Source organism: Lutra lutra, chromosome 1 (genome assembly GCF_902655055.1).
Source record: "Lutra lutra chromosome 1, mLutLut1.2, whole genome shotgun sequence".
Classification (NCBI taxonomy): domain Eukaryota; kingdom Metazoa; phylum Chordata; class Mammalia; order Carnivora; family Mustelidae; genus Lutra; species Lutra lutra.
In genome coordinates, this window is record NC_062278.1 from 175,163,309 (window position 1) to 175,178,836 (window position 15,528).

Genomic DNA, 15,528 nt, shown 5'->3' on the forward strand with positions numbered 1-15,528 from the left:
CTCTCTCTGCCTGCCTCTCTGCCTACCTGTGATCTCTGTCAAATAAAAAAAATAAATAAAATAACAGGGATTTGTTCCTTGGACTGCTTTAAGCACTTGCATGCGTGCCAGTCACATTTAATCCTGTGACGACCTTCTGGAGTAAGTACTGTCATGCTTGCACAGTAGGAAACTGAGCCTCAGAAAGTTTAAGTAACTTGTTCAGGGCCCTCAAGCTAGAATGTGGTGATCATGGCCTGGAGATCATTGTTCATGATGCCCATTTCTCCCATTCTCTGAAGGCATTTAGTCTTTGGTCAATTTAGAGGTGAAATCCTGGATAAAGATAAGTAGCAGATTCCAGGTTGATTCTAGGGAGTAAATATTTTGGGGCACTTAGACAGGTGGGAACAAAGGTGGATGGCTCCTCCTGCAAACTCAAGGTCTTCCAGTACTAACTTGTGGAATCATGTGCCCAAATTGCCTCTTGTCTCAGCTAAGAACAAAAGCTGCACTTTTGACACCTTCGGTTGTTGAGATTTCTCTTCCTACACACCTTCTTTACAGATGGAGAGTTTCGTTCTGACAGATATTTCAACGATCAGGTTATTAATTGCTCAAAAATATATTACACATGTGCTGGCAAACATTTCATTGCAGTTTGTACGTATCAAAGTACAAAAGACAGTATTCAGTGATTTGGTTACATCTTTAACAAACTTAATCAAAGTTAATCAGTGGCTCTGTACTTTGATGCTGTTTGAATTACCTGGGAATGTCTGAAAGATTGCCATTTATCAGAATCTCTAGAAGTGAGGCCCAGATATCAGAGTCTTTTTCTAGGGAGTTCTATTTTGGAGCAAGAGATGGGAACCCTAGAATCCCTAGAACATCCAATCTAGGGTAATCTGCAGCTCCTCATTTATGATATTTAGGAGAGAAAAACCTATAGACAGCATCTCTCATCTGCTAAATTTCTTTTTTAACTATGACAGTGGTATGGGAAAAATATACATTTAAAAGAGACAACTGTGAATATGAAATTTACCAACCAATAAAGAAAAGGTCGTAGATAAAACAAAATATTGGTGCAATAATCTTGGTGAAGACAGTTTCACCTCACCAACCTGCGATAACAGCAATAAAATACCTGAGGAAAACTACTTGATTCCAATAAGATGGTGGGAAATGGTCACAGTAATAAGATACTTTTAATTCCTGTAGTGGTCATAAGTCAGATCATGTCAAAGAGCCGGGTTTCACTTATGACAACGTAGTTCTAGGAGTTCAAAACTAATGATATGAATGCACAAGAAGTTTGAGACCAATAGCTCACCAGATATCTAAGGGATATATTTAGAAACCTGTCAGTACTTTCTCACTGATCCTAAGTTAAAAATGCTCCGTGATCTTTCATGTATATGTATCTTTGCCATGTGGTTGAATTGTAAATCATTTGTTTAATTGACTATAGTCAAATCATATTCTATTGAGAGCATTCCAATAGAGGATTTTTGGAACTGTTAGAGGAATAACATCTTGTTTTCATGGAGAGACATAATCAAGTTACAGCAGGCTAATTTTACATGTGTCACCAACACGAGTATGGAGACCCATACCTTGTATTTTCTCTAAATGCTTCCTGGCTGCTGATCCTTAAAAAGAACAAAGCAAAGTGGTAGCAGGATAAGTGGCCAGCGCAGGTTTTAATTTCATCAAAGTCTTCATTAATCTCTTCAAGTTGCTCAGCCCAGTAGTAGAGACAGAAAAATACTCAAGTGATCAGATATTTTCCATGGGACAGGTACTTGTGTCCAGCTTGTCTTAAGCAGGAGAAGCAAATTTTCCTACCTGGCCATGGCAAATTCCTTGGACTCTCTAGAGTATGACCAGGTTCCTTTAGGAAATGAATTTGAGTTACTGATGACCGAATCTTACCCTCCATGCACACTCTCAACCACATATATATGTGCATTTGAGAGAGTCTCTGCCTTCTGTGAGAGATCAGTACAATTATCAGGTCCTATTAGAGAGGAAAATTAGAAATCATTAAATAATGAAGTATAAAAAAAACAGGAACATGTAGATTAAAAAAGTCTCTAAATATTAAAGTCAAGTAATGTGTAATGTCATCTTTACTATAAATGTACTATCTAAAATCTATTGATCAGAAACAGCTAAGAAGCCAGCAGGAAAATCAGAGTCAAAATTCTTATTTCAAAAAGAAACACACTCTTTCCTCAATGTTAAGTATATTTACACCCAAAACACAGGAAGTTAGTGACTGACTACAACTTCCAATACCTGTATCTGCAAGAAAACTGGACAAAATTCAATCAAAATAAAAATAGTGAAAAAAATTAAAATAAAACAAAAATTAAAACACAGCAACAAAAAAAGACAAAAATAGTGATAAGCCATCCAATGTTTATAGAAAACATGAGTAAATCATTTGTTTAATTCATTCCCCTGCCAATCCTAGAGTAAAAATAATCTGACCACAATATAGTATGCAATTTATATTTCCTGTAATAAAAAATAATAAATTTTTTATTACTCAAATCATATGAACAAGTGTAGGACAGACTTGCTATAAGCACATTTATAGATTGGATCCTTAGGAAACTAGTTTCTTGGCCATGCAATTATTGCAATATAAGAATTTATAAGTTCTAAATTTTATATATCAGATTTTCTTAATGTAGAACACAATAAATAAATAAATGATGTCATTTACATTTCTCACATAAATATTAAAATAAGGAAGAGTGAATTAGATTTTCTAAATGCTCTGAAATATCAGAACTTTTATCATTTATAGGGTAAACTTCAAGAAGAAAACAACCAGGGACACCTGGGTGGCTCAGTCAGTTGAGCATCTGCCTCGATTTTGGCTCAGGTCATGGTCTCAGGGACATGAGACTGAGCTCCATGTTGGGTTCTGCACTGAGAGCAGAGTCTGTTTGTCCCTCTCCTTCTGCTCTTCCCCTCTCTTTCTCTTTTTCAAATAAATAAATAAATAACAAAGAAAAAGAAAGTGACCATGTGGGACTTTTTCCTTCATTGAGGCAGACTGTCCTTGAAAGTAATTACTTAGTGAATAATTTAAGAATATGCCGTTGGGTATACAGGGTGGGATACTGCCCTAATTTGAAGAAGTTCATCTGTACTAGAATGTTTGTCCATGTGTAAGATGTCAGTGCATCAAATGCCACATTCTGTCTTTAGTCTGATCTGAAGCATGACCTCCACCTCTGTGCAATAAATAATGAGAGAAAAGGGGTGATAATTTAGACCTACCAGGAAAGAATGCAGATACTTGTTCTTACCAGTTAAGTGCAGGTTTTCTTCTACCTGGACATATTGCAGTCAGAAAGGACAAAAAATGTGGAGCACAATAGCACTGATGAAAATACCATTTAGATTTCTCATCCAAATATGTAAATTGTCTTTATTGAGGATCTAGACAAGGAGTTCTATTAAAAGAAGATCAGTAGCACTGAATACATATTAACATGTTCAGTACATTTGTTTTCTCGTTGGTTTGATCGAATAGCTATGGCGTGTACTTACCCTATTCTGCTTTATTTTACCTGGATAAATGAAGAGTGACCTCCTCTAAGTCATTTTTTAAAAATATATAAAAACAATTAGAAAAAAAAAAAGAAATAGAGGAGAAACAAAAAGCAATTTGCTTTATCTAAATAATTTTCAGGGAGTGCTAATTTTGTATCCCCAGTGACTCACCAATTATTTCATGTGGAATATAGGGAAACATTTTTAATGTAATAATTTATTTTAACTATAAATTATAAATAATATATAACATATATAAAATATATATTTATATAAGGCTATATAAATATATATAAAATATATAACATTCCATACATTTACTGCAACTTCCTTTTAAAATAAGTCCATATAACTAAATGGAATCAGCTTAAAGGAAAATACCACCTTTGTAACAGTACAGATGGTATGCAAAAGTGATGATAATTGTGGTGTTTGTATGTACATAACCAAAGTCGGAAACATGTGGTTAGTGGAAACAAGCAAGGAAAGAGCTGGACCTTGACAATAATAATTTTTAGATGCGATTTGGGCACAGATTTCCAGATTGTGAGCAACTGAAGCGTAATCAGAAGCAGAGCCATTCAGATCTTTAACAAACTTTTGAGATCACTGGATGTCTCTCTCGGCAACCTGCAAAGAACTCTTTTCCATGAGGATGATTTCACCATGACATTCTCATCACTGGCAAGCAGTGTCAAGTACTTTTTTTACCGTGTCAAATTACCTCACTATTTTTTTCTAAGTAGGAGTGGGTAGAAGAGTATTCTCTGAATCCAGTAGGTGACCTTCTGAGGGAGACTATCAGGTAACTGACTTGGGGTGACACAGCTCCTGGCTGGGAAGTGAGAGCCATATTCCTTTCCTTCTCTGAGGGGCCTGACGTGGCATAGCAGGTAAGAGATGCCACACAATGCCCAAGCATATCCTACACTAAAATCATTCCCTTTCTGTGATTTCAGAACAGTAGTGCTATAATAAATTTGAAGTCCCCCTCACTGGCTGTAACTTCCTAGAACATTTAAACATGTGATATAGATGCTTCCTCTGGACCTATCTCTTTTTTATTTTTTTTTTATTTTTTTTATTTTTTAAAAGATTTTATTTATTTATTTGACAGAGAGAGATCACAAGTAGGCAGAGAGGCAGGCAGAGAGAGAGGAAGGGAAGCAGGCTTCCTGCTGAGCAGCGAGCCCGATGCAGGTCTCGATCCCAGGACCTGGGATCATGACCTGAGCCAAAGGCAGCGGCTTAACCCACTGAGCCACCCAGGCGCCCCGAATCTCTTTTTTATTTTTAAGATTTTATTTATTTGTTTGAGATAGAGAGCATGTGCATGATCTGAGGGAGGGACAGAGGGAAGAGAGAGGGACAAGCAGACTCCCCATTCAATACGGAGCCCCACTCGGTGCTCAGTCTCAGGACTCTGAGATGATGACCTGAACCAAAACCAAAAGCTGGGTGCTTAACTGATGCACCACCCAGTTGCCCCATGGATCTGTCATTTTAAAGTGAATTACCTAAGGTTATATAGATTTGCCACGTCTCAAACAGGTGGATCCAGAGTCTGGATTTGCATCAAAGAGTATCTCAAGAATGCTGTTGTGCATATAAAGCAGATTAAATTCTTTGCTGGAGCTAAATAGTGCTTCTATAGCAAAGACTCACTGGTTTCCCCAAAGTCCCTCTTTATAGAAAAGGAGAAGTGAGAGAGTTTGGACAGAATTTTTAGTTAATTAAGGAGATTGTAGCACAGCTGAGATAGAAATTATTAAGGAAATGCAGAATGCAATTCCATAGGAGAGGTGACTAAGAAATGTATTTCTTATTCTTCCCATTCTTTGAGAATGAGAAACAGTATAATATCTTTGTGTAAGTAGAGGGCAAAAGTTTCTAAACATAGGGAGATGACTCTTTAGAGGCTGAAGCCTGAAGAACATTGCTGCTTTAATGTTTGTGCTTTTAAAGCTCTGTTCATCCTTTGGCATTGGAAACAGGAATCAGAATGTCCACCAACTTGGTTATCTTGGTAACCCTTATGTAGAAATTAGTTATGTAGTGTGGAAGAAATGCCTCTGCTTAATCTAAGTTATTTTTATTTTGTTGAGCTATACCTTTTCACAAAGACTACCTATTTAATAACAATGCAGATTTAATTATTTTACAGATTATCACTATATCATATATAAATATAGCATAGAATTCCAGCTTGGATCAAAGATTAAAATGAACTTCAAAGTCATGAATTAGGAGTGGGCCTGTTGATTTTTGAAAGCATGAGAGACATGTGTTCTCTTGGGCTTAAAAATGCTAGCCCATGTAAGTCAACAACAAGTTGGACAAAAGGGTATCTGCTAGTGGGATATTTAAGTTAATCTGATCAATCCCCAAATATTTATTGAGTATCTTCAGTGGACACAATAATTAGCACAAATGGTTTTCAGAGATAGCAAACTGATTTCTAACTGGAATGCCTATGCCGATTTGTTCATAGAGGTTATCTGGAGAAAACCACTAAAAATTTTCTGAGTTTGAACCTGGCTTCTGTAGGAATATATGTTCAAATATACTGACAATATCTTCTATCAGGCAATAGGAGAAATTACAAGCCGGTTCCATGAACTTGTCATCTCTGTTCTAAGTCAGTGATTCTCAACATTGGCTACACATTACCCTGGGCACCTTTTAAAAATACTGATACCTTGGGCGCCTGGGTGGCTCAGTGGGTTAAGCCGCTGCCTTCGGCTCAGGTCATGATCTCAGGGTCCTGGGATCGAGTCCCGCATCGGGCTCTCGGCTCGGCAGGGAGCCTGCTTCCCTCTCTCTCTCTCTCTCTCTCTCTCTGCCTGCCTCTCTGTCTACTTGTGATCTCTCTCTGTCAAATAAACAAATAAAATCTTAAAAAAAAAAAAAAAAAAAATACTGATACCTTTCTCTGTCATGAAAGATTCTGATTTGATTGTTCTAGATGCACCCAGATGTTAACACTTTTGTAAAGCTTCCTGTGTAACCTTGATGTACAAGAGTGAAGAACCACTGGTAAGAAACATGCAGAGTTCAGAAAATCTCAAGTCTCCTGGGATCCATTTCTTAGCTTAGGTCTTATATATGTTGTTTCCAGAAAGTTGGCCTTTTTCTTTAACAGACCTGGGTGACCACTGAAGAATAACCATTTCTTTGAACTTGGTAAATGGCATCTAAATCCTTACAATGTATTTGCCATTAAAAGTCCCAAGAGGGGTGCCTGAGTGGCTCAGTGGGTTAAGGCCTCTGCCTTCGGCTCAGGTCCACGATCTCAGGATCCTGGGATCAAGCCCCGCATCGGGCTCTCTGCTCAGCAGGGAGCCTGCTTCCCTCCCTCTCTATCTCCTGCCTCTCTGCCTACTTGTGATCTGTCTGTCAAATAAATAAGTAAAATCTTTAAAAAAAAAAAAAGTCCTAAGAAAATACATGCTAGTTAGCAGACACTGATTTCCACGCACCATCAACTCTCTCTTCAGTGACACCAAAGAAGAGTCTGATTAGTGATTCATATTTTATGCAGTTATTAACCTGACTTGTAAAGCAAGTAAGTTATAATTTTAAATGATGATCATTTCAAAATGGTGGTGACACCTGAGTGCCTTTAATCTATTTTTTAAATACACTTATTTAGCATTTACTCGATCTACTTTATTCTTCTGGGAATGCCACATCTCCAAAATAACTTCCAGACTGTGTTAGGAAAATTTGAAATGATTTTAAAATAGACTTTCTCACTTCATGTGAAAATTGGGTATTAAAATAGAAAAGGGAAAAGTAGGTTCCAACTAAAATATGCTTTTATTAGTCAATGAAACTGTGAAACTGTTTCCAAATCTCTGATTTACTCAGATAATAATGTTTACTATTACACGAACTCTTCCCCTTCCTGGTCCCCTACCCCATTGGAGTGCCTTGCAGAAGGTATCTTGGAGAGTAGAAAGATGCATCTCCATTCTTAGAGATGCCTCGAATTGGCATTGACTTTATACAAACTTATCATGGCTGTATATTTTACCCTTAGAGCTATTTATGGCTCCTACTTCAGGCCAAACATATACTGGGCACCTTTTATGTGCCTTACCTCGTGCATGGTGCAGGGGATAGAGAAATCAATAAGATACAGTTGCAACTCATATGTAGCTTATAATCTAGCTCTTAAATTAGTCCTGGCAAATATCCATTAAAAATGACAACAAAACACCTGGTTAGCCTTCCAGCATTGATGTGTGATCTATATTCAAAATTATTCAGATTTGCATGTAAGTCTCAAATCACTTACGTTTTTCAGGTTAAGAATATATAACAAAGATGCAAGATGGAAATTAATTGGACAAAGTGGGAGGTCCTATAATAACAGTGGTGTGGCTCTTCCAGATATGGCCATCTAACCATATAATAAAAATATGTTATTATACAGCCTCTTGACTAATAAAACATGTATTCACAAGAGGAGACCACAGAGTTAGGCCTGTCATTTTGATAAGTTGTATCACAGCAAGCATTTTTTTTAATATTGATCTTTACTTTGTAGGCCAAAAAACTGAACCTTAGAGAAGTTGAGTGATATATTAAGATCATGATGTTAGGAAGCTTGGGCTATAAACTATGCATTCTGAGCACTTTGTGTGGGGCCGTACCACATTCTGCCTTCCTGAAGAATACATAGGATACAGTACCTCGCAGAAGCCTTCTAGCAAGTGCAGCAATCATTTTTTTTTACCCCATGCACTAATTCCTATAAAATTTACATATACAGAAAGCAAGATTTATATTAATGATATAGTAGCAGGAAAATAGATAAGTACTTATCTCCAAATTTCCCTACGTGTGCGTGTATTATCTAAACTGTTAATTTTGCCGAGGCACTATTACGTGTGCTAATAAGGGCATGCAGTTATTACCAGAAGTTGATTGATAGATAGCTTGGGAGATAATAAACTTCCCTTCATGCTAAATTTCTTATATTAAATGGCCATTTATTCTAATATTCTAAATACCTACCATGTCAAAATACATTAAATACCATAAATCTTTTATTAGTATTTTTCCCCCTCTGACATCAAAATTTCTGACAGTTTTGGAAATAGATGAGAAATGGGCTCTGGTCTTATAATTTCCCTGGGCACCCAACATAATAATAGCATAGACCACATCTGAATATATACATATATTTGGATTTCGTTTGCAAGGTAAAGTAACAAAACAAGAGTTTATTCCAAAATTTGCCAATTGCATAAGTATAAAAAGGGACTGCTATTACATAAGTAATATTGTTATTCATAGATGGGTCTTAAAAGAAGTAGCACCAAAAAGGTATTCAGTCTTCACATGTTATTATTGAGTTGGGATTTTCGACATGTGGCACCATGCTACTTCATCAGTCAGCACCAAGCAATGGAGAAAAGCTGCTACCACCGCCCAACTAGTGCCGGGGAGGAACAGGAGAAAAGAGAGAAAATAGTGCTACTATTTTGAGGTGCCAATACCCATGTCAGCTAAAGGTAAAGCAGAAACAACAGCTAGTGATGACACTATCAGATTTTCATTCTCCACTGGCGAAAAAAAAGCCCACAATCCATAGAAAGGACACAGGTGAGTTACTGACTTCACCACATTGATTTGTAACAAAAAACTCATAAGTACAATTAGTATTTGTCTTCATTCTAACCTTAGATAAAAGATTTCTAAAGCATTAATATATTTAAAATTGTAATTTCCAATGAACTATCTGGATATGTTGCCCGTTCTTAAATGCTCTCTAGAAACAATGAATTAGAAACAGAGATATATTCCAATTATGTGAAAATCTAAGGTCTTGTAGGGCAAAACTAGAAATTCTTTATCATCCACATTATCATGGGACATCAGAACGATCTAGTCTGCAATCAACCCGGATTTTAATAATTGTGTAAGCTCATTTTTTTTGTCTTGTTAACAATGATCTCTCATTTTAAAATGCTGTTTGAGTTTTCTAATCAATTATATTGGATAATATTTTGTCTTCAGGAACCACAGTCTGGCAAGCATCTGGTCCACTGAGGGTGGTTAATAAATAGCTATTGAATGAATGAGTAAATAAAGGAATCGTGAATGAATAAATAAATTCTAAATCATTTTAACTAAAGAATAGAATTATTTTAGCATCTAATTTTATCTATATTGATGCCCTATGAAGGTATACAAAACCTAAAGGCAATAATAATAATATAGTTTGTTTTTAAATCAAAAAGTTTTGGGGCACCTGGGTGGCTCAGTGGGTTAAGCCTCTGCCTTTGGCTCAGGTCATGGTCTCAGAGTCCTTGAATTGAGCCCTGCATGGGGCTCTCTGCTCAGCGGGGAGCCTGCTTCCCCCCTCTCTCTCTGCCTGCCTCTCTGCCTACTTGTGATTTCTCTCTCTGTCAAATAAATAAATAAAATCTTTAAAAAAAAAGTTTTCATTTAGATTGCTAATGGAGGAAAAAAACAAGTTTTCCAAGTGAAAGAATACTAGCTGTTTTTCCCCCATTTGTGCTAAGTTCAAGATTATACCAAATGTAATGTGTTTATATATTATATGCATGGACACAAATAATGTGTTTGTATATACATACATGTAAATGCATATCTATATACGTAGATATTATACACATATGTTATATGTGTTATATGTGTCATATATGCAAAATATTCCATACTACTTACAATTCTGGCATATTCTACCAATAGGATTTCAGAAGGAAGAAAGGGAGAGAGAGAAGGAAGGGCGAATGGAAACATTCAATCTTTTTTTCCCCCTACTACCAGGAAGTGCAGATGAAAGACTGTTGAAGAGGGACATTGCAAATTTTAAGACAGAATCAGTGCATATTATTCAGGCTCGCAAGCATATGGACAGATTTTCAGTTCTTAAAGCTTTTATTAGGGCTGACTCGTCGACTTCTGATTCTTTGCCATGACCTAAAAGCCCTAAAGGAGCTACCATCTGCCGCTCTCTCGGGCTCCATCTTCTGTGGCTCTCTCACTTGGTCTGTGTACTTTAGACCCACGGACTGTTCTGTTCCTCAAGCAAGTTAGGGGCTGCACTCTTAGAGTTCACTCTCCCCAGCACGTAGAAATGGCTTCTCTTTTTCATGTCAACTCTGAAATTTTACCTAAAAAGATGAAAAGTCCTTTATGAAGTTCCTGCTGCTCACCCCGTCCTACCTTCCCTGCATCCCTCTGGCCTCGCAGACCTTACTCTCAGGGCTGGCTTCATGTTCTGATATTGTCGCCTTGTAATTATCAATGTATTTTCTTTATTAAGGGAACCCACATTTTCAAGTTTCACTGGGCTCTCAAATTATGTAGCTAGTTCTGCTTGCTAAGATAATCATTTGTATTTTGGTCTTTAGATCTTTTATGATGATCTAAAATGCTATTTTTTTTTTAATTTTTGCCTCACTCTACTGAAATACAAGCTCTATAATAGCAGGGACCATGTTTATCGACAGAGCAGGTGTGGAAAAAGTATTTTTAAGTTAAATTATAACAATTAAGAGAAGTTTGCTTTAGTTTGAATGTAATTTCCCCACACTCACCACCTTAAGCTTAGAAACAGAGAGACAAAGGCTGCTCAAAGTATTTGCCATTGGTAAGTGTTGAAAGATTGACTTTCCTCAGCTAAATGTGACAACAGAATTCAGATTCACAACCAACAAATTTAGTGCAAGATGGAAATGCAGTTCAAAGTCTTCTAAGCTCTCCCAAGATGAAAGGGACAACTAAATAATCCATAGGGGTCAGCAGTCCCTAGACACAGGTAGCAATAAAAATATTACAAGGGATTACTCAAGGAATATTAGCCTGAAGATTTCTACAGTCTTACAAATACAGAAGTACAACAGTGTGAAGGTGGGTTGGGAAAGTACCATCAAGTAAGAATAATCAAAGGTAAGTTGTTAAAATTCCCAAACTCAAAGAAAGGAAACAATGGTTGGATCAGTGAAAAACCAGTTCATTTATTTATTAGTGTGGGAGGAAAGCTAATTCTCAAAATTAAAATGGAACCCTACTCCACACTGTATACCATAATAACTAGGTACAATGTGGTTAGTTATTAAATATTCTTAGTCTACATAGTAATTATGTGATCTTATAGTCTCCTTCTTAAATACACTTATTAGAGTCAAAATTAATGACTACATATCTTACTCCTAAATTTTGAAGTCAAAGTAATGGTATACTCATTTTTAAAAGGATTGCCTATTTTCCCCTTCATTCCCCTATGACTAGGTCTTCAATTTCAGATCAGAACCAGTCCCTGTAAATTATACCCTGACTAATTTAACTATGTCTACTACATGCAAATGTGTATCCATGTATTACTTTAATTAACGTTAGAGTTCTTTTTTTTTTTTTTTTTTTTTTCAGCCCACTTGGTTGACATAACCTGTAAGAAATAAAATGAGAGAATAATAACACCTGGTCATTCTGGGTCTACTTGTCTGTTTCTAGCAGTGAGATTGAGGCTCCCCATCAAGAAAGGAAAGAGTTTACAGGAAAAGTGGGAAACACAGTGGCATCCTCAGCTCAGCAAAGGGCTAACCTTGGGTAGAACTTAAGATGTATGAGCCTCTGTGTCAATGGATCTTTGTGTAATGCCAGTGCTAGGGAATACTCTATTGGCAGAAAGTTTCCATTTGTACTGATATCTTCCCAAATTGCAGCTGAGTGCCAGCTATAGTATTGGCCCATAATAAATATTTCACTAGGTGGATAAAGACATGGGCAGGACCTCAGTCCAACAAAATACCAGAAATATGGGGGCCCCTGGATGGCTCAGATGGTTAAGCGTCTGCCTTCGGCTCAGGTCATGATCCCAGAGTCCTGGGATCAAGTCCTTCATCAGGCTCCCTGCTTAGCAGGGAGCCTATGCTCCCTTCGCCTCTGCCTCTCTCTCTCTCAGTCTCTCATGAATAAATAAAATCTTAAAAAAAAAAAATAGCAGAAATTTGGTACTAAAATGACAAACCTTAAATATTTCTAATGCCTGCTATCTATGTATCCTATGGGTTCAGTTTCTCTAGTAGAACACTGGTACCTTCAGGTAGTTTGAAAGCAAGCAGATGAGAAAGGTAGGCCATGCAAACACTAATTAGAAGAAACTAACTGTAGAGCTATATTAATGTGGAACAAAATAGACTTCAAAAAAAAAAAATATTGCCAGAGATAGAGAGTATATTTCAATATTATGAAAGGTTGATGACTATCAGAGAGCTACAGCAATGCTAAATGTTTATTAAATAGTGTAGTCTCAAATAAAAAAAAATTATACAGAACAAGCAGAAAAATAGACAAATTGATAATACAAATATTTGACATATCAATAAGGATATAGAAGATGTGCACAAAACTACTAACTAACTAATTTTAATTTCTATTTTTAGGACATTCTGGCCAACAGCTTGGGGATGCAAATCCTAGCCAAGTGCCAATAAGCATTATCCCACAAAGCAAGCCCCAATAAATCGTAATTAGCTTAAAATACACAAAACATGTTCTCTAACACAATAGAATTCAGCTAAAATCAATGATAGAATAATAAATGTAAATTAATCTAATGATAAATTAAGTGACATGCTTCTAAAAATCTCATAAATCAATGGAAAAATCACAGTGAAAATTAGAATGCATGTCGATCTGAAAACAATGAAAGTATAGCAAAATTTATGAACAGTTCTGATTGCTTTGGATACAGAAACCACATAGAATGTTATTCTACTCTAATAATGAGAAAGTCAGATAATTTATAAACTCATAACCTTTTCGTAGACTATCAGAAAACTAGAGTCACAAGATAAATGGGTGAACTGAATTATAAAGAGTGGCGAGTCCACCTAAAGAGACCCAGGACAAACAAAATGGTTTATCTCTGCCAGAACATGGGGCAGAAGGCAGCCATCCTGAAAGTGGGTAGCAAGAAGACAGTGACAATGTTAACAACAGCAAACACTCTTCATATTTCCAGATGATATGACTATCATAAAATATATAGGAATAAATCTAACAGAAAGCTATCCAAAATTGCATTACCAAAAACACAGAACATTAATGAGAGAAATATTCAAATACCTTTGTCAATGCCACAGATCAGCAGAATTAATATTAATATAGGTATTCTCCTAAAATTCATTCATGGCTTGGTTCAATGGAATTCCACTCAAAAATTCCAAAATCTTTTGTTTTTTTTTTTGTTTTGTTTTGTTTTTTATTATTAATTTTATTTTTTATAAACATATAATATATTTTTATCCCCAGGAGTACAGGTCTGTGAATCACCAGGTTTACACACTTCACAGCACTCACCATAGCACATACCCTCCCCAGTGTCCATAATCCCACCCCCCTCCCAACCCCCTTCCCCCCATCAACCCTCAGATTGTTTTGTGAGATTAAGAGTCACTTATGGTTTGTCTCCCTCCCAATTCCATCTTGTTTCATTTACTCTTCTCCTACCCCCTTAACCCCCCCATGTTGCATCTCCTATCCCTCATATCAGGGAGATCATATGATAGTTGTCTTTCTCCGATTGACTTATTTCGCTAAGCATGATACCCTCTAGTTCCATCCACGTCGTCGCAAATGGCAAGATTTCATTTCTTTTGATGGTCGCATAGTATTCCATTGTGTATATATACCACATCTTCTTTATCCATTCATCTGTTGATGGACATCTAGGTTCTTTCCATAGTTTGACATCCAGATAGCCAACAGACACATGAAAAAGTGCTCCACATCACTCGGCATCAGGGAAATACAAATCAAAACCACAATGAGATATCACCTCACACCAGTCAGAATGGCTAAAATTAACAAGTCAGGAAATGACAGATGCTGGTGAGGATGCGGAGAAAGGGGAACCCTCCTACACTGTTGGTGGGAATGCAAGCTGGTGCAACCACTCTGGAAAACAGCATGGAGGTTCCTCAAAATATTGAAAATAGAACTGCCCTATGACCCAGCAATTGCACTGCTGGGTATTTACCCTAAAGATACAAACGTAGTGATCCAAAGGGGCACGTGCACCGAATGTTTATAGCAGCAATGTCTACAATAGCCAAAATCTTTTGTTTTTAAAGAGATTGAGAAACTGACATCAAAACTTGCATAGGTCCTATGATAACCAAAGTTATTTAAAAAATAGAAAATAAGGGAGCCTGGCTGGCTCAGTGGGTTAAAGACTCTGCCTTCAGCTCAGGTCATGATCTCAGGGTCCTGGGATTGAGCCCCACATGGAGCTCTCTGCTCAGCAGGGAGCCTGCTTCCCCCTTTCTCTCTGCCTGCCTCTCTGCCTACTTGTGATCTCTGTCTGTCAAGTAAATAAATAAAATCTTTTTAAAAAAGAGTCTCTTAAAAAAATAGAAAATAAAAAATAACAAGCCAAACAACTTTACGTGACACCAAAATAATTTAATAATAGTGAGATTGTAGAAATATATTAATAGAAAATAATAGTCCAGAAATCAACCTATATGTATCAGTTGATTTTTAACCAATGTACCAAAGCACCTCAAGTAGAAAAGGTTAAGACTGTCTAGAAAATTGTGCTGGATCAACTGAATATACATATATTTAAAAAAATGAATGTGGACCTTTGCCTCAAATCTTGTAAAAATTAACTCAAAATGGATCACAGACCTAAAGGTAAAACCTAAGACTATAAAACTCTATAATAAAATATCAAACAATATTTGCAACTTTAGGGTTTTCAGTTTTCATGCATATAGAACACATTTAAAAATCCAGAAAACATTAAAAATGAGACATTAAACTTCATCAAAGTTTAAAATGTTGCCCTTGAAAAGAAAGCATTTAGGAAACAAAAGGACAAGCCACAGATTGGAAGAAAACATTAGTACCACATGTATCAGCTAGAGGATTGTATCAAAAATATATAAAATACTTGAGACTAAAAAATAAGACAAACAAACCAAA